Below are 20,110 nucleotides of genomic sequence, written 5' to 3' on the forward strand. Positions count from 1 at the left end.
TCATCATCAACATCATCATCATCATCATCATCATCTGTGACTTTGGCCACCTTTACTCCATCCCACTACCATCAGGTTACATATGCACCGCGTTGCTTTTTCTCTATCCGTGTCTCATACCGCTACTTACGTCGCTTATAACTTACACTATAAGGAAACGGCCAGGAAAGGACCAATAGACCTGTTGCTGTTTGCTTTCATTTGTAATCTCTTGTACTCAGTCTGCACCCTCAGTCACCACCCACCACTCGCTAATCCAGATCCCCCCCCCCCTCCTGCTGCTGCCAGTTCTTTTCAACTACACCACCCATTTTCTGCTCTCTATCCTCTGACCTGCATCTGACCTACCAACACCACCTAACTCTACAGCTCCCCGTCTTCAGTCCGCCGACCAACTTTATATTTAGGCTCTTGCCATTCACAGACTTTTTTTTTTTTTTTTTTTGGATTATTTACTTTTTTGTTTATCCAAGGAGAGACACTCCGAACTGGGGGGTTTAGATCTTCCCTTGATCACCTGACGACAAGAGATCTCTCTTTATTTGTATAAAATCGTTTACTGTTAGTGTGATTTATATGAAAAAAGGCATTACCATAATGAAAGGGTCAGATTTCCTCCTGCATGCACCACCATTCACCCCCATCCCCGCCCAGCCTACCAATCCACCCATCTCACCCACTTCTGCCGTAATGAAATAACTATGATTTGTAAAACTTGTCAAACTAGACATGTTATTGTATAACCTCCATCTACCCCTTCAATAGAAGAGGCCTCCTATGAGCTTAATTAAATTGTTTGGAGATGACAGGTACAAAAGCGACGTCACTGGATTCATGGTATCGGGGGGAGTATGCATAAAATTATCCATGACCTTCGCTTAAAGTAACTCATTAATCCCCAACCAACATCCTTGCTGGGGGCTGGACATGCGATTGATACATAGTGGTGGACAGGAGTCCTCCGAACATGAACGGTATTAGTACACAAGTTACCAGTATGAATTATGAGGTAAGTTTGCTTAGGTAAATCTGATTTGGTTGTTTTGCTTGGCTTGGTTAGGTCAGTTTGGATAAGTTAGGTTAGGTTACGATAGGTATGATTTGGTTGGCAACTTGTGAAAATAAAAACCGATTTATTTTCTTACCTGACATTTCTACTGCAAAAATTGTGGGACAATAAACAGAGATTTACATAGTTCTAAATATTCATGGTTTTTACGTGGATGATATTTGTCTCTGAACTATACATACTTGAAACAGCTTTACCTAGTGGTGAGTCTGCATAGTTTATAAATTAATGATAGAGGCTATCATATGTTTTCGCACTACTCTGACTTGACAGAATAATAATGTTCATGATGCGACAGGATATAATTCATCCATGTCATAAATCATGGGACACCCTTCTTCCAACCTTAAAAATATATATATATATATATATATATATATATATATATATATATATATATATATATATATATATATATATATATATAATATATACCAAAAAAGGGAGATTTAAGTGTGTGTGGCAATTGGAGGGGATAACTTTGACACCTGTAGTTGCAAAAGTCTTTTCCAAAATCTTGTTGAACAGAATAGAGCCAGTAATTGATAAAATTTTAAGAGAAGAACAAGCGGGATTTAGAAAGGGTCGAGGTTGTAATGATCAGATTTTTATTGTAAGGCATCTAATGCAACAAGCTAATGAGATGAAAATGCCACTTAGTATGTGTTTTGTGGATTTTGAAAAGGCGTTTGATAGTGTTTCACGTGGAGCTATGTTGAAAATTATGAGATTCTATGGTATACCAGAAAAGTTTGTAAATATTATTAGAAGCCTGCAAGAAGGTACTTTTTGTAAGGTAATGGTGGGTGGTTCTTTGAGTGATCCATTTCAAGTTAGGTCAGGAGTGATTCAAGGAGGAGTTCTTTCGCCATTGTTGTTTGTTTTGGTTATGGATTATGTTATGAAAAAGGTTGTAAGGAGAACAGGTGCAGGAATTAACTGGAAAGAAAATAAGAAGCTGATGGATTTGGACTATGCTGATGATATTGTACTGATTTGCGGAAGTATTTACGAGATGCAGAGGGTGCTCGATTGTCAGGTGAAGGAAGGAGAAAAAGTGGGATTGGTAATAAATTGTGGAAAGACTGAAATAATTAATATGAAAGTGGAGAACCAAATCGATTGTGTAATTGGGAATAATGTGGTGAAGAATGTAGAAAACTTTAAATACCTGGGAACGATTGTATCATCTAATGGATCATTAAACAATGAAATTGAGGAGAGGATTAGACAGGCTTGGCGAGCTGTTGGAATGTTGAAATCTGTTTGGAATAATAATATGCTTTCGGTACATACTAAAGTGAAAATTTACAAGTCCATGGTTAGACCAATTTTAATTTACGGGCATGAGTCATGGTACAGTACAATTGCAACAGATCAGAAAGTATTAGGATTTGAGAATAAAATACTGAGAAGGATTCTTGGGGTAAAGTGGCAAGACAGAGTTACAATTGAAAGAGTAAGGGATATTACGAGAGTGGAACCAGTTAATGAATATGTGAGACCGTCTCGCTGGAAGTGGCTGGGGCACATATACAGAAAAGAAGGTTGTTTAATACAGGATGTGCCTGAGTGGATTGCTAGAGGAAGAAGAGGTAGAGGTAGGCCGAGGGAAACCTGGTTAAGGACAATGAAAAAAGAAGCAGGAGAGGAGTGTTGGTGGGACCTGAAGGAGATGGCAAGAGACAAATATTGGTGGAGAGAGTTCATTGAGGCCCTATGCATCCCGTGGGGTGCCACAGGAAATGATTGATTGATAGATAGACATATATCTATATATATATATATATATATATATATATATATATATATATATATATATATATCTATATATATATATATATATATATATATATATATATATATATATATATATATATATATATATATATATATATACACACACACGAGTATATGATCACAGTAAGAATAAATGATCGCGCCTAACCTAGCAACCATGTCTAGTCTTAAGCCCGTGTCCCATATTCAAGTTCCCATCCGAGAACGGCCCCGATCACCACGATCTTAACCTCGAGGTATGATCCTGGTGAAATGCCACGATCATACCTCAAACAGTAGGCCTAAACGGCCATTTCACGACAACCACGTTAGTGCTAAGACATCCTAGGGAAGAGTCAGGTTATCCTAACGACACATTAAGATCATCCCTCAGTTAAAAAAATAATGGTCACTCTGACTCCACGTCATGCCAAGACACCGCCACGTAGCGTGTCGTAAGTTGTCGTAGCGTGTCTTATGTATAACTTTGCCTGTCGTAGGCATAAATTCGTGTGTTGTAGCGGGTCTTCGGGATTCAATCTTCAATATTGCTACGACACGTCAAGTCACGCCTAACAACAAGCTACGACAAAATATGACAAGCAGAGACACGCTAAGACATGCGAAGTCACAGCTTAGACAAATGACGTACCATCACGACATGTCACGTTCTCCTCTTTGTCGGCGCCCACGCTGACAATTTTTGAACATTCCAAAAACTGTCGTAGCCCGCCAAGAACCGCGAAGAATGACCAAGTTCTTCACGTCAGCGTTATGTCATTGCTAAGTTACGCCACGTTACTCATGACGACATGCAGCAACACATGAAGACATGAAGAATGTGGCGTGTTGTGGGAAAGTTCCTGACAGTGGGACATGGGCCTTCCCAAACCTAACCAAACTTAATACACTAAGCAAACCTATAAATAATAAGTTACCTGTTGCATCTCTCCTGATTGTTGGTTTAAGGCCGCAGATATTATGATTTTAGAAGCCATCGCTTACACGGATAGCCAGAGTCTCCCGCAGATGGCATCTGACAGGTACCAAATTCCTTTCCATGACCATGTGCAGACCACTGTCATGCAGTATCCGGGGATCATGGGTAGCTCCAGGCCATTTTGCACAAAAACAATGATGTTGTACTGTGCATCAAATGCAATTTGTATACATTTACTGTGAAAATTTTTACTGTTCGCATTCTCATGCTCAAGTCTTTAGGAGAATTTATTCTGATGTGGGTCCTATCAATGACTTCAGCCACACCAGGAAAACCTGCAATTGTCATGAAGTCTGCTTGATTCCTTTGAATATCCCTTGAATGCATAGGGAAGTGGATAATCAGTCTCACGATATTAATTTTGTTCTTGATAATGTATGTACTGTTTGTGTTATGGCTCTGCCGATGATTAGCTGAGTAGGCCCAAAATCACCACTACTGCAAGGTTGCATTTTTCCTCTTACTAGGTATCTTAATGTCAACATCACTTTCAACTCAGCAGAGAGGGCTTTGTTCCTGGATGTAGGGCTGGTTATGGCATCTCTCATGAAGTGAGTCACAAACAAAATTCCAGCATGATCCAGCCTATATCTTCTGATAAGTTCACGGTCATCAAATAATTCATGTGGGTTCTTTCTTTTCTTCAAAGTGCGCTGACGCCTTTGTTGTTTCGCCATGATCACTACGAGTAGATCGTAAACACGTTAGGAAAGGGTAGGTTGTACTCATACTGTTCTGCAGATATTTGAGTAATCTTAACTCGGTGGGAACTTTTATGATATCCTGATACGGCATTCCACCATAACTTGCGAAATTAGGACATGTTTCCAGCTCTTAAGAGGCTTAGAAGGTTTTATGCATACCGCTCCAGGGTTCTAAAACTAGACACCCCTTACGCACCCCAGCATTTGTAACTTTTCTTCCTCGTTTCCTTTAATTTCGTCCACGTTTCTTCGATCATGATTAACATTTTTAATTTGTCCGCCTAATCATGATCTGTATCTGTCTTTCTCTCTGTCTATCTATATATATTAGAGAGAGAGAGAGAGAGAGAGAGTGTGTGTGTGTGTGTGTGTGTGTATGTGTGTTTGTTTGTGTGTGTGTGTGTGTGTGTGTGTGTGTGTGTGTGTGTGTGTGTGTGTGTGTGTGTGTATGTGTGTTTGTTTGTGTGTGTGTGTATATGTGTTTGTTTGTGTGTGTGTGTGTGTGTGTGTGTGTGTGTGTGTGTGTGTGTGTGTGTGTGTGTGTGTGTGTGTGAGAGAGAGAGAGAGAGAGAGAGAGAGAGAGAGAGAGAGAGTATTTTTTTTCGTCCGTGTTTCTTGAGCCATGATAAATATTCTGAAACTGTACGGTACTTTCAACGAGAACATTCCTACTGAATTTTGTTGTTGTTGCAGTCTGTCATGAACCTGAAATCCATTGTGCAGATGCAGTAAGGAATCTACAGAATCACACTAACAGGTAAGGTGTTAGAGGGACTCCTCCATGCGGTTACACCAATATAACGGGCGATGGATCTGCCCGGTTATACTCGTACAAACGTGCCTCAGCTCCCTCCCTATCCCCTGCAAGAAGGATGCTGAACTGCAAAATGGGGGCAACTGCAGCCTGCACTCCAGTGGGTTCACGTTTCTGATAAGCGAAGGGTTGAAACTGTTGCTACTACTACTACATCTCCAACAACGACTGTTACTGCTACAACGACTATTACTACTACTACTACTACAACGGCTACTACTACTCCTAATTCTACTTCAACTATTACTGCCACTGCTACTACTACTGCTACTACTACTTGGCTACTCTCAGTTTGTTACAGCACACGTTGTATGGACAAAAGAAAATGCACTGTTAGTTTCCCTCATGCTGTGCCAGTTTACTCATTCTCTCTCTCTGCTTACATATAGTGCAGGTAATAGCAACAGCAGTTACTGTAGCCCCAAGCTCATATGAAACGCGAAACTGGTGGTCTGCAGGATGTAGTTGCCCTCCTGCAGTCCACCATTTTCCACCTCAGGGGAATGATGACAGAGATGTGGGATGTTTGTATAACCGGCTAATGGAGCCGCCTGGGTAAGTCAGTTTCACCACGTGGAGGCATCCCACTGGTGCTACTCAATACAAGTGACAGTGAGAAGTGGATTGTCCACACCGTGGCCCAATGTAGCTGAGTGTTCTTTCATGTTACACGATCGTACAATCTGGGTCAAAACACGGAGCATATTTGGGTTCATTTTCTTAGCACCTCGTCTGTTGAGATTAATTATACATACAGGTTTTGCATACCATCAGCAGGTCCATGATGCAGTTATGTCGCTGCTACTGGAATTGAGTCATACAATTACCAACAAATTTATCAATATCCAGTCATGACAGTTGCCGGCAGCACGGCTGTGTCCACAACATGCATATCAAGGGAATAGTCAGCATGAATGTGGAATGTTTGTGTTCATTAACAAAAGTATAAGTAAAACCATAACTAAAGAACTGCGTGTCAAGCATAATGAGAAGGTATCTTAAATGTCTCACCCCCTTCATTGACTTCTCACGCAGATTTCATCATCCTCAAACCATGATCATCATCTAGTTTGTTTTTTCTCATCCGTGGGTAGGGTGAGGTAGGGTAAGGTGAGGTACAGTCCAGAAAGAGAAGAGAGAGAGAGAGAGAGAGAACATGTCAAAAGAGAAAATAATCAACACCGTCCCCAATAAAATGAGCCATGCTCTCACCATTTGAATTCTTGATATCTGACTCCACCACAAAGGAAAAGAACATCCACACACACAGGCGTGCTTCATATTACCTATCAGAGAGAGAGTCATTCCGATAACTATCGGTGCCGAGCCCTTGTCGTGCAATCTTCTGTATAAACCTCAACTTCATGTTTTATCAGTTAAACAAAATTTGACTACGGAACATTGACTAGATTTCATATTCTCTTGTTACTGGAGGCAACTGCATTGGAGACGCCGTCTTACATTGAACACTCTGTTCAATATATGAGCCCTTCGATCCCTATTCCGTCAACCAAAGTATTGCTTTATCTTTTGACCCATGCTGGAGAGGAGCACCGTTATGTGGTGGCACCAGTATAGATGGGTGGTGAGGCTGCCAGATTCAAGAAACATCTCTAGGGTTCCTCCGTGTTTTCCAACTGGAGGACGGTGTACCGGATGTGGAGGGCAGCTTAAGTTTACAGTTCAATGGGGTTCACGTTCATTTTAGCCAGGAGCTGCAGTTACTAATACATCCTTTTGGTTGCGGCAGTTTCAGTGGCTATGAGCTGAGAGAATTAATCAGCAAACGTAAATTCGAACATAATATATATATATATATATATATATATCATCAGCCGTTTGAGTATCCACTGCAGGATCTGCCTATTCCGGCCGAAGTCGGGACGATACAGCCAATGAATCTCTACCAAGTGGCTTAGGCTGTCTGGTAGAGATTGTACGTAGGGTGAGAAGTGCTTTTAAGTGTAACTGTAGTGTTGAAGTGGCTTTGGATGTGTGTGTAGTCTGTGAACCAAGTGTAATCGGCCCGCACAAGCCGACTGGGTGCAAGCATACTTTATAGTAAGCGACACTGGTTCAACCACAGCACCCCTTGTGTCCGCCAATGCAGTACGTGGCTGGGTGAACACTCCCAAAGTTTATTACCCTGGCGGGGCGCGAACCCTTGTTCACCCGTGTACGAAACGCACACTCTACTAATGTACCACATAGGCTCATATATATATATATATATATATATATATATATATATATATATATATATATAGATAGATAGATAGATAGATAGATAGATATAGATATATGTATATATATATATATATATATATATATATATATATATATATATATATATATATATATATATATATATCCCATTGGAGCCCAGAGTCCAGAGTATTGAATAGAACTGGGATTTTTCAAGTCTTTATAAAGTAGGGAACCCCCGGGTAGGGACCTATGAGCTTCGTGACTATGAGCTGATAGGCGGAGGGCGGTACGCTTAGTACCCTCCCAGTGCAGTGTGTCGCCCAGCACCCCAGGGATCCAATGGGTTATATATATATATATATATATATATATATATATATATATTCTCTACTGGAGCCTCTGTGGTACAGTGGTAGAGTGTGCGCCTCGCACGCTGGTGGGCAGGGGTTCGCCTCCCCGCTAGAGTTGTAAAAACTTTGGGAAGCGTTCACCACGCCACTGACCACTCTGGCGGACACATGGGGTGCTGTCGTTGAACCAGTGTCGCATACTAGTATGCTTGCACCCAGTTGGCTTAAGGCGGGCTGATTACACTTGGTTCACAGACTACACACACATCTAAAGCCACGCCAACACTACAATTACACTCACAAGCACTTCTCACCCTACATACAGTCTCTACCAGACAGCCTAAGCCACTTGGTAGAGATACATTGGCTGTATCGTCCCTGCTTCGGTAGAGATAGGCCGGTCCTGCAGTGGACCTCAGTGGCTTATGATGATGATGATGATGATGATATATATATATATATGGAGCCTCTGTAGTACAGTGGTAGAGTCTGCGTTTCGTACACAGGTGAACCAGGGTTCGCGCCTCGCCAGGGTAATAAACTTTGGGAGTATACACCCGGCCACGTACTGCATTGGAGTTCCCTCCAAGGGAAAAACAAAATACAAGAGAGAGCCAAATTCAACATCCAATCATTTCGAGATGCCTCGACACACTGCGTTTGAGAGACTGGAGGTCATAGGCAGCAGGAAATACAGACAGAGGGAGACAGTTCCAGAGTTGACTTGTTGCATAAATGAAGGACAAGGAGTAACGGTTAACTCTTGCATTAGAGAGTTGGACAGAAAAGGGATAAGAGTTTGCTGCTAGATGGGTGCTACGTGCGTGCGCACGTCGTAGAGGTGGAGGAATGCATGTAGACAGTTCAGAGGAGCAGTGACCATTAAAGTAGCAATAGAAAAGAGATAAAGATGCAACAGTGCGGCGAGGAGACAGAGGTTGAAGGGAGTCAGTAAGAGGAGGAGAGTTAATGAGACGAAAAGCCTTTGACTCCACCCTATTGAGAAGAGCTGTATGTGGGGAGCCTCCTCATACATGAGAGTTGTACTCCACACAGGGGCGGAAAAAAACGCTGAATAGAGTCAACAAATGTGCAGGGGTAAAGAAAGAACAGAGTCGGCTTAGCACACCCAATCTCTTGGAAGCAGATTTTACAAGAGATGTATTATGATCTTTCCAAGATAAGTCCCGAGTAAATGAAAGCCCAAGCATGTTCAAAGATGATGCAGGAGTAAGCTGAATATTACTGAACATTAGTGGGTTTACCTGTGGAAGATTTTGACGGGTTGATAGATGTAATAACTGAGTCTTTGATGCATTAAAACAACCAGATTATTTTTACCCCAGTCAGAGATACGAGCCAAGTCAGACATTAGGTGTGCCATAGCCTCATCCCTTGTTTGTTGAAGTAATTGCTGAGATGGGCGTTGCGGGAACTGAATGGAAAGGTGAAGGGTGGAGTCATCAGCGTATGAGTGGATAGGGTTCGATGTACAGCTTAGAAGGTCATTGATGAATAAAAGGAAGAGAGCTGGTGATAGGACAGAGCCCTGAGGAACACCACTGTTGATAGATCCAGGAGAAGAACGATGACCGTCTACAACAGCGGCTATAGAACGACCAGAGAGGAAGCTAGCGATGAAAGCACAGATAGAAGGATAGAAACCGTAAGAGGGCAGATTGGAAATTATTGATTTATGCCAGACTCGATCGAAAGCCTTTGAGATGTCAAGTGCAATGGCAAAGCTTTCACCAAAGTCCCGAAAGGAGGATGACCAGGAGTCTGAAAGGTAGGTGAGAAGATCGCCAGTGGAGCGCCCCTGACGGAACCCGTACTGATGATCAGAAAGAAGGTTGTGATAGGAAAGATGCCTTAAAATTTTTCTATTGAGAATTGACTCGAAAACTTTTGAAATACAGGACGTTAAAGCAATTGGACGATAGTTGGAGGGTTGGGGGTGGTCACCCTTCTTTGGAACTGGCTGAATGAGAGCAAACTTCCAGCAAGAAGGAAAGGTACAAGTTGACAGACAAAGGTGAAAGAGTTTGCCTAGGCAGGGTATAAGCACAGAAGCACAGTTCTTGAGAACAACAGGAGGGACTCCATCAGGCCCATATGCCTTGTTAGTATTGAGGCCAGTGATGGCAGAAAATACATCAGCTGAAGAAATTTTGATGTCAGCCATGGGGAATATATATATATATATATATATATATATATATATATATATATATATATATATATATATATATATATATATATATGAAAGTGAAGCCTATGGAAGCACACAGATTTATTGTATTAATTTATTCCGACGTTTCGGTATTACACCTTTGTCTAGGAACTAACCTCTCATTTGAGGACCTCAGGCTTATATACACAGTGGTTGTTCCCCTTCATACTGGTGGCCTCTCCCCCTGTGTCGTCCCATCCATTCACGGTTGGCCATTCCCATCATGGTCATCCCACTTCACGCTGGTTGTCACCTCCCTTTTTCTGTCTCCCACTTCTTCGTCAACTGGTCCTTACTTTGTTGGCTGCTGCTGCTGCTGCTGTTTCACTGCAGGTTACGAATCCTTCACGTTTGATGACTGTGTTCGTTATTATATGCTAGTGCTTGTGCGCAAAATTTTACGGGACTAAGTAATAGCTTTCTATCATAAAATGTTTGCAAATACCATTATCTTTGCTTCCGTACAGTTATTCGACCCACAATGACAAAGCCAGGCCAAAAAGCCGAAGAAATGGTTTTCACTTATTTTTGCTTGGTGCAATTTCCGACAATTTCGCTTTGTCGGGTCGCGCGTGAGCGCCATAATTTGTGTTTGATATTTTTCTGACACTCCTGGAACCTACTCTGACCTAATGCAAAACCAAATTAGGTCGATATCTATTATCGTTCTCATGCAAAAAAAACGAGCAAACACACAGGCAGACACACACTCAGCTTGTTTTCCATTGAGTTTCCTAAGTTTTTATCCATTCTCTCGTGATTTACACTTGCCCTTTCCACAGTGATGAACGTTTCGGAGGTATATACAATTATATAGATAGATAGATAGATAGATATGTATATATTTGAGTATCTATCTATCTATCTATCTATCTATCTATCTATCTATCTATATATATATATATATATATATATACGGTATATACATAGGCCTACCTGTCCGAAACGTTCAACGCCATTGTGTTTTACATTTTTAGTCCATAGGTCTCTCTCTTGAGCAATGTAAAATCACCTTCCATTTGCTGAAATCTCTCTCTCTCTCTCTCTCTCTGTCTCTCTCTCTCTCTTTGTCTCTGTCTCTCTCCATAAACAGTTGTCCGTTTCATGAATATCTAAAAGCTTTTACTTTTAATCACTATTTCGATATTTTTTCCCTCCATCCATCATACTCACCATCATTTCCTACTCCTTCATCTCATCCTCAACAACACCTGCCTCCACCACTCCTTCAGGATCTTTTTTTTTTTTCTTCATTCTCTCCTTCACTTCCACTCTCAACATACACAACCTTTTCTTCTTTCTCATCCGTCATCCTCTCTTATCGTCTCACTTATCCCTTTCCATCATTTTATTTCATCATTCCCTCCTGCATCACAGTCTCCATTTTTTGCCTTCTCTCTCCCGACCGACCATCAAGACTACCCCTCTCTTCCTCTACTGTGTCACTACACTCTCTTCTTCCATCCATGGCTCCATCATTTCGGACTCCATAAGCTTATATAACTAATTCCATCCATCGTCACCGTCATCATCATCGTCTGTTTTTTGCCTTAATATCCTTCCACTTTACCTTTTCCATTTTTTTCTGTCCTCCTCAGTTCCTCTCTCTTATTCTCGCTTTTCTCCCTCCCTTCGACACCTAGTCTCTTTCATTCCATTGCTCCTTCCACAAGATTCTCCTCTTTCGTGTTCTTTCTGTCATCTCTCTCTCTCTTTCTCTCTCTCTCTCTCTCATATTCTCACTTCTCTCGCATTCTTCATTTTCCGTCTTTCTCTCTAATAAATCCCTCTTTCCAAACACCACCCATATTTTCTCTCTCCCTCTTCCTGCCACCATTCTCCCACATTAACTCACTAGTATCTCTCCATCATCCTGTCTCTCCATCACTCCAGTTTTCACCTCTTTCTCCATCACAACAGTAATCTTACAACGTACTGTACACTACTTCACTCATCCTCGTTCCTCTTCTTTCTTGTGCTCTCTCTCTCTCTCTCTCTCTCTCTCTCTCTCTCTCTCTCTCTCTCTCTCTCTCTTCTGTCATCCTGTCTCATATTTCCCTTATCTTCTTCATCCCACTTCTTCCATCATTTTCTTCCTCAATAGCTTCTCGTTTCCTCACACATTTCTTTTTCTGTGTCTCTCCTCTTTTACTTTCTGTAGTTTATGGTCTTCCTTCTCTTTCTCTCTTCCGTTCTTCCTCCTTTGTTTGCATCAGTATTTACTCCGTCACTATACACAACTCGTCTCCGTCATCACCATCATCATCATCATCATCATCATCGTCATCATTTGCTTTCCTCTCTCCTCTTATTCTGGTCTCCTGTCTGTCACTTTCCTCTATTCCCCTCTCTCTATCTTTCTCTTCTTTCACTCTCTATCACTTCTATCCCTCCCTGCACCACCCTCTCTCTCCATCACTCTCGCTCCAGTCACTGCTTCCAGCTCGACGTCTTTGTGTCTTCCCTCTCCTTAAGTTTCATCCGTCAACCTCTCTCATTTCTCCTCTTCTGAACTCCATCACTCTCCATCACCATCTTCGCCATAATACTCTATCCACCTTTCCCTCCCTCCCTCCCTCCCTTCCTCCCTCCCTCCCTCTCTCTCTCTCTCTCTCTCTCTCTCTCTCTGGTATGTATGTGTCTGTTTATCTATCTACGTAGCTATATAAATGTTTGTGTGTATGTCCATACCACGTTGAGTACACCGCTTCCCGTCCGATCAGCGAAGTTAAGCAACGTTGGGTCTGGTTAGTACTTGGATGGGTGACCGCCTGGGAACACCAGATGCTGTTGGCATCCCTACGTGTCAAGTGGGGTTGGTGGAGGATTGGTGCCCCTCCCTGTAAAACAATTAACTCTAAGCCCTTGGCCACCCCGTTTGGGATACGTGGCGTCTGGCAATGAATGAATGTGTATGTACATTCATCTATCTATCTATCCATCCATCTGTCCATTTTTCATTTCCTTCCTTTATCCTGTCTGTCCATCATTTTCCCTCTCCATTAGATTTTTTCCGTCACATTTTCTCTCCATCACCTTCTCTCCCCACACTCTGTCCCCTCCCTCCAAAATTCTCTCCACCACCTCTCCCTTCCTTTCACCCATGATATTCCTCCATCATTCTCTCCATTTTCCCTTTTTCTTCCATCACCATTTCTTTTGCTTCCATCATCCTCTTTCTGTATACGTCCTCCATCATAGAAACATGTACACAGATTCTCTTATGCTCTCTAGTTTCCCTCTCCCGTCTTCCCCCCCCCCTCTTTCTCTCTCTCTCTCCAACAAGTTCCTTGTGTCATCTCTCTCCTTACTCTCTTAATTTTTTCCTATCTTCCCGTCTCACATCTTTCCTCCCCCACTTCATCACACCCTCAGCCACTCTTCGTCTCTCTGTCTCCCAACCGTCTCCCCTCCCCCCTGCCTATAATTTTTCGTCCTTGCTCCGTTATTTCTCCTTCATCCTCTCTCTCTGTCTTTCTTCCTTCTTCCCCTCATATTTTTTTTTTCCATACAAGCTGAATCACTCTCTCCATCACGCTATTCTTGTCTCTCTCCAACCTTCCTTTTTAATACTTTTCCATCCTCACTCCATCACTCTCTTCATCACTCTCACCATCACCTCCTGTTCCCTCACCATCTACACAAAGCCATAGCACACCAAGGTACTGTACACTCGCCAACACCTGATATGCAAAGTCTCATCCATGTATTTCCACCAGCCCCACCTTTTGGCCTAAGTCTCGCTTGGACTCCTATTGTGATCAAGTTGTGTCTACACGAGGATAGAGCGAGGGACAGTGCATGGGTTGCGATGTTTTTCTACAGCATTTGGCGCTGTTATTGTTGTTGCAGCTGTTGTTAAGAAAGAGGCCTTCCCTTGGTGGCACTGATATGACCTGGTGGTGGAACTGCTTGGCCTTAACCCGAGGCATCCCATCGACGTATGGGTACATCGCAACGTTTTGTCACAGCTAGTCCTGTCGACATACTGATACATTGCGCAATTGCAAGGTTCATAATTTGCACAATTTTCAATTTTCGTGCATGATTTTTGGTACATATACACGGGACACCCTCCTCTGTTCCTCTACAAGATGCCAGGCAGGGACAATGCCTTACACCGCATAACCCCCCCCCCCCTCGCATGCCATTGTCTCAGCAATTCACCTGTTACCAGTGACCTGGCCAATAAAGACAATCGGGGCCAGAGTGATTCCCCAATCGATGACAATGTGGAGGATAAAGTTTACATAGCATTAGAGGAAGAAACAGTCAGAAATGATGATCAGGTAATGTCGCCAAAAAAGGTCAGGTATGTTGATGAGTTAGTGAGTGAAACAATGCTTATAATGCCTATATTACTGTTTGAAAACCAATATCCTATCGTACTACATATAAATTCGTACCAAATAAATAAATAAATACCGTTTGTGAGTGGTGTGGAATAGTTACCCTCCCATAGAACTCGTTCTCTTTGGAGCCAGCCTGATAGAAAACCTAATAAGGTAAGGAGGTACTGCTACCTGTATCGAGTATTTTAAACCTCAGGCGAGCGATTTCTCTATGAATTTTCGATGTTTCTCACCAAAAGCGGAGGTTTTAGCCAAATTTTTTTTTTTTCCAAAATAGCTCAGGATTGGGGGGCGTCGGAGGTGCGAAATAGCTCGGGACGTGATGGGTTAAGTCCCTTCCCTATGCTCCCAAAGAAGAAGAATGGTTGCCTGCAGGAGGAAAGCAATTTCATCTAGCAGTTCATTGAGTTTACGTTCAGATGAGCCTTGGGTTGAAGCCACTGTGACTACTACTACTGCTTCTACAACAACAACAACAACAACCGCTACTATTACTACCACTACTACTACTACAACTACTGCTGATACTACTACTACTACTACTACTACTACTACTACTACTACTACTGCTGCTGCTGCTGCTGCTGCTGCTACAATTTTCATAGCTTTGGTTAATTGTGACGATTAAAACAGGGGCAAAAGGGAATGTACTGGCCGTTTGCTCTAACATGACATTGATCCATACCAGCTTTCACCTCAGTTGATGGTCAAGTGAAGTCATTAGAAGGTCTGTCTAAACAGTAAACAAGGAGCCTCATTTCAGCTTAATAAACAATGCTCACTGAACTTCTTGCAACCAAAACATAATACTGTATTCAATTCTTGAAAACAGACTATAGGTAAAATATTCAGTATGGTATTCATCTGTTAATATCCTTCAGTGCTAAGAGATGTCTCTTCAAACCTTATTTTATTGTTGCTCTCCTCGGGTAATTGTGTTCAAACTATGAAAGACAATCTACGAATAAAGAGGGTAGTATTAGCGACATCTAACCCCGCAAGTCCCAAAAGTTTCACCTAAGCTAGAATCAAACTTTTAAATGCATCATCCTAGTAAAAAGACAAAGTGAATACAGCAGTGCATGTGGGTCATTTCCGATAGTAATAACGAATATATTTCAGTCCTAGATTAACCATCGTATTTTACAAATCTGCCTATTAAGTAAGCACCAGGCAGTAATTTATGGATATCTCACCTGATCTTCTAGACCTCACTAAGGGCCGTACTATAAGTGGCATTGGAAGCTTCATGACGTCTTTGCCTTTGCGATTTATTATTTTACGTATGACACCTAAACCTTCTCTTGTATGTTATTGATATTATTTTAAAATGACTTCGAAGAGGATACTGAGATGTAATGTGGATCATGATTTGCTAAAGGAATAGCTGGTACAAAACCTCCAAAACCACTATAATACGACACCAAGTCCTATGGTAGCTCAACCAAAGGTAAAGAGAATATGAGAGGTAGGTTCACCGCCCCCGGCTCATTCAGAGGGTGTGACGTCAAGGGTAATAATGAGAAAGAGAGAGAATGGGAGTGTGAAAGAAAACGAATGTAATGGTATACAAATGTAAACTGACGATTTCCAGATTAATTGGTAAGTGTTTGGTGTTTCTATACTCTTAAACAGTGATCTCTGTCAATATTTTCAGTTGTTTTTCTCATAATCAGCTAGCCTACAGGCATCTGTGATGTCGAATCTGTCTGTATGACCCTGTATATGACATTCCTATATTCTCTGAAAACAGATAGTTCTACTGCAAGACATATTTTATGATATATCAAAAACATCGCATTAACTTTTTCATTGCTCTGCATGCAGTTTAGGATGCAAATAAAAGTAATCCAGATAGGCCGGGGAGCTCCTATCACAGGGCAGGTAGGTGAGTGACTGGCCTGCCTACCAAGCGGAGACCCTCAGTCTGGATTATCTGTGACGTCATGCGCAAACCGAGACACGTTTTTGCTCCCCGTCCCCCCGGTATTAAACTACCTTATATTCTCTTTACCTTGGCTCAACTTACAGTACATATTCCATCCTTTCACGGTTAACAGCCAAGAAGCCTCACTAGCAAGAGCCAGGAGGTTAGATGTCCAAAGTTTTAGTTTACAAAGGCAGCTAGATCATGATACCCAGAGATTTTTTGTGCACCTTGAACTGAAACTGGTCTGAATTCAACCATGCTCCATCGTTGCTGTGTCTATGCAGCTGTTTGGAAGACCAGGTCATAGCGATTCAGAAGGTCTAAGTTGTCCCCTCGCACAATGAGCATAGAGATACTGCGAGAAGATGACTTTCTGTCTGATCTCCAACAGTGACCGTGCCTGGTATGGCTGCACCTAATGAGTATAGCAACGCTCATCAATGGGATGCTCATGCATCTTCGCTGGAGTAAGAAGAGTCGTAGATACAAGAAAATAACAATCAGGACATGTTAACCCTGATTATCTCGAAACTTAGATTTGATATATTTCTGGTCTCAGTCTTAACCTGTCACGTCCCGAGCCTTTCCGCACCTATGACATCCCCCAGTCCCGAGCCTTTTTGGAAAAATTTTTTTTCTTATAAAACTTCCGCTTAGGTCGAGAAACGATGGAAAATCATGAAGAAAGTGGTCTCTGCGGTCTATAAGTGGTCTATACAGGTGCGGTTTCCCCCCGCAGGTATCGTATTCTGTAATGGGCTGGATATGCGTTAATGTTTTCTATGGTAAGGAATAATGGGACAAACAACACACAACACCTCTACATTTATTGAATTTGAACTAATAAACAATAACAGTAACAATATAATGGATTTCAGACACATATATAGGAAAAATAAGCATTGTACCATCGTGCGAGCATAGCGAGTTAGGTCCGAGTCGTATCATGCTATATGCTAATTTTCTGTTATGAGTCTACCTATCATTTTTTCTACTTGTATACTTCTGTTTCAATGACAATTTACCAATTACAACTGTTTGTAAGTGATTTCAGATGTTTTCATTCATTATGATGACATGCAGCATAAGTTTAGCACACATCAGCTTAGTAAGCGCACTCGCTATGACTCGTATTTCAACATACCAAATTGTTTTATCACTTTCCAATTATTTTCCCATTTACATAGAACCTTTCCCCCACCACTGTGAAGGTTTTCAATTATTTTCATTCATTACGAGGGCATTTAGCGATATGCTAGCGCCTATTCACGTAGCAACCACGATCTCAAACACTCGTGTTTCATCATCTACTTTATTTATTCACTCCAATTATATTTTCCCACTTACATTACACACGTTTACACCCCTCCAATGCACTGTACATACTTACTGCCATTATTTATTCAAGTGAGCGTGAGAATATCGCCTGAAAATACCCTCGCAAGGAATGTTACGTCATATATAATACTCACACACTTATATACTAATTCACTCACACGCTTATATACTAATTATTCACTTTATCACTTGCTGACTTTTATTTTGACTAATACGTGCCTTATTCATTCGACTAAGCGTCAGGAAATCTTATCTTTATAGACACGCTATGAATATTTGACTTAGAATATACATCATCATATACAATAATTTGAACTTATATTATACCCGTAAGAATGTCACATAATAGAAAATATATAATAAGGGGCCGTATTTATTGCACTGAGCGACAGAATATCGCATCAAACAACCCTCTCTATGTAAGTTTCAACTTAGGGCAGATTTATATACTTACACCCAATGTTTTCACTTATGTTCTACCCGTAGGCACTTTATACTAATATTTGGCGATCCACATGACTGATATTTTCACAGAGCGTCTGTCTGTCGCATTTACCTCATAATTTCACCGTCCTTTCGCGTTCACACCATGCTAAAATTGCAGCAACGTGTGATATTCACTAAAACATGGGTGAATACACAGACCCACGTCACACTGCACGCACTCATAGCGGGTGTCCTTCCTCTGTGTCGTGAGTCTCACCTGGGAATTACTGCACACGTGGCACCTGCACTGGGGCCTAGGTCTGTTGGGCTGGGGAGGGATAGGAGTGGGGAAATGGCGGCCGGATATTCTCTGGGGAGTCTGGGTAATAGGGGCAGTGCGGGGGCGCTGTTGGGGCCTTTCAACAGCATACTTAGCAAAGATTTCTCGTGTGAGCTCCCTCACAAACCCTTCAAAGGTTTCCTGAACTCCTGTGGTCATGGCGTGAAGGTGGTGGCAATTCAGAGCAGTGATATCTAGCAAGTGAAAGAACAGTTTTTTATACCACTTCATCGTGGTCCTGGCACACTCTACCGTCGATATCATGGAGTCAGACTGGTCCACGAGGCGCATATTTATATTGTAATCCATTACACACTCAGGTTTCCAAACACGACGCCTGCTCTCGCTATGGTAATCAACAGAATCAGTACGGTGCATCAAGGGGCGGTGAACCGTGGACAAGAGGCTTACTTCTCTGTTGTGGTTCCACATTGTTGCAAGGATGTTGTTTGCTTTGAAGAAGACAACCTCACTCCTTGCAAGTTTCCGCCCTACCTTGACCATGTGACGCCGATTCACCTTTACAGTTCCACAGACTCCCGTTTCATGTCTGTGAAGATAACGAGCGAGAAGAGGGCTAGTGTACCAGTTGTCGAGGTAGAGAACGTGACCACGATGAAGGTAGTCTTGTATCATCGTCTTTACCACTGCTCCCAAAAGTCCTATACTTCGATCTTCTATTATGTCTGTCTGTGCACCGGTGTACAAGACTATGTCTTGCACGTATTCAGTCCTACAGTCACACATAACAAAGATCTTGAACCCAAAACGGTGCCTTTTGCTGGGTATATACTGTCTGAATGAAATATTGCCTCTCCACAACACGAGACTCTCGTCTATGACGAGATCTCTATAGGGATAGAATGAGGATCGAAAGGTTTGCCTCAGGTGATCAAAGACCAGCCTAATTCGCCTCATTTTGTCAGTGTTGTTTGCATTTGCAGGGTCATTAGCATCATAAAAATGGAGGCGACTTAGAATTTGTTGAAACCGATTACGGCTCATCACTTGACCAAATATGGGGGTAAACATAACAGGGTCCCTAGTCCAGTAAGCAGGAATTCTATTTTTTCTTATTATACCCATCAAAAGGACAAGGGCAAAAAATAAGAACATTTCTGGAATGGAGACAGGGTAATCATAAATCATAGAATGCCTACTCCTTGTTCCCAATCTTTCACTTTCTAGGCGCTGGGCACTTGCAAACAGGTTTGTTTGAAAAACGATCTGATCGACGAAGGCCTCACTGAAAAACAGGTGGAAAAAATCCAGCCTGCTTGAATTGCAGTGAATACCTGGTGCAATGCAGCCAGATCGCCCTTGCTCAGTGAAGGGGTGAATGAGGGGAGAAAAATCACTCCCATCCTCCCAATCCCACGACACAAATCCTTCGTCCCCATCACCGTCTTCGTCTGGGTGGGGAGGAGATCCTGGTTGGGGAGGTTGGAGAGAAGGAGTACGGAGGGCTTCCCCACTGTCACTCCTCTTCCCTCTGCCTTTACCCTTTCCCTTTCCCTTACCCTTACGGCCTTGAGGAACATTAGGGGGCTGTGGGGATGAAATAGGG

At 42.1% G+C, this 20,110-nt stretch overlaps 1 non-coding gene across 1 annotated transcript; it reads left to right on the forward strand.

The window, feature by feature from the left end:
- The first annotated feature begins 12,834 nt into the window (after positions 1 to 12,834).
- LOC145408561 (5S ribosomal RNA) lies at positions 12,835 to 12,953 on the forward strand. The gene has a single exon (XR_013898952.1). It is a non-coding gene; the product is annotated as a 5S ribosomal RNA (ribosomal RNA).
- The last annotated feature ends 7,157 nt before the right edge of the window (positions 12,954 to 20,110 follow it).

The sequence above is a fragment of the Coenobita brevimanus genome, chromosome 77, assembly GCF_032717465.1.
Source record: "Coenobita brevimanus isolate Jiangsu-jjx chromosome 77, ASM3271746v2, whole genome shotgun sequence".
NCBI classification, from domain to species: Eukaryota; Metazoa; Arthropoda; class Malacostraca; order Decapoda; family Coenobitidae; genus Coenobita; species Coenobita brevimanus.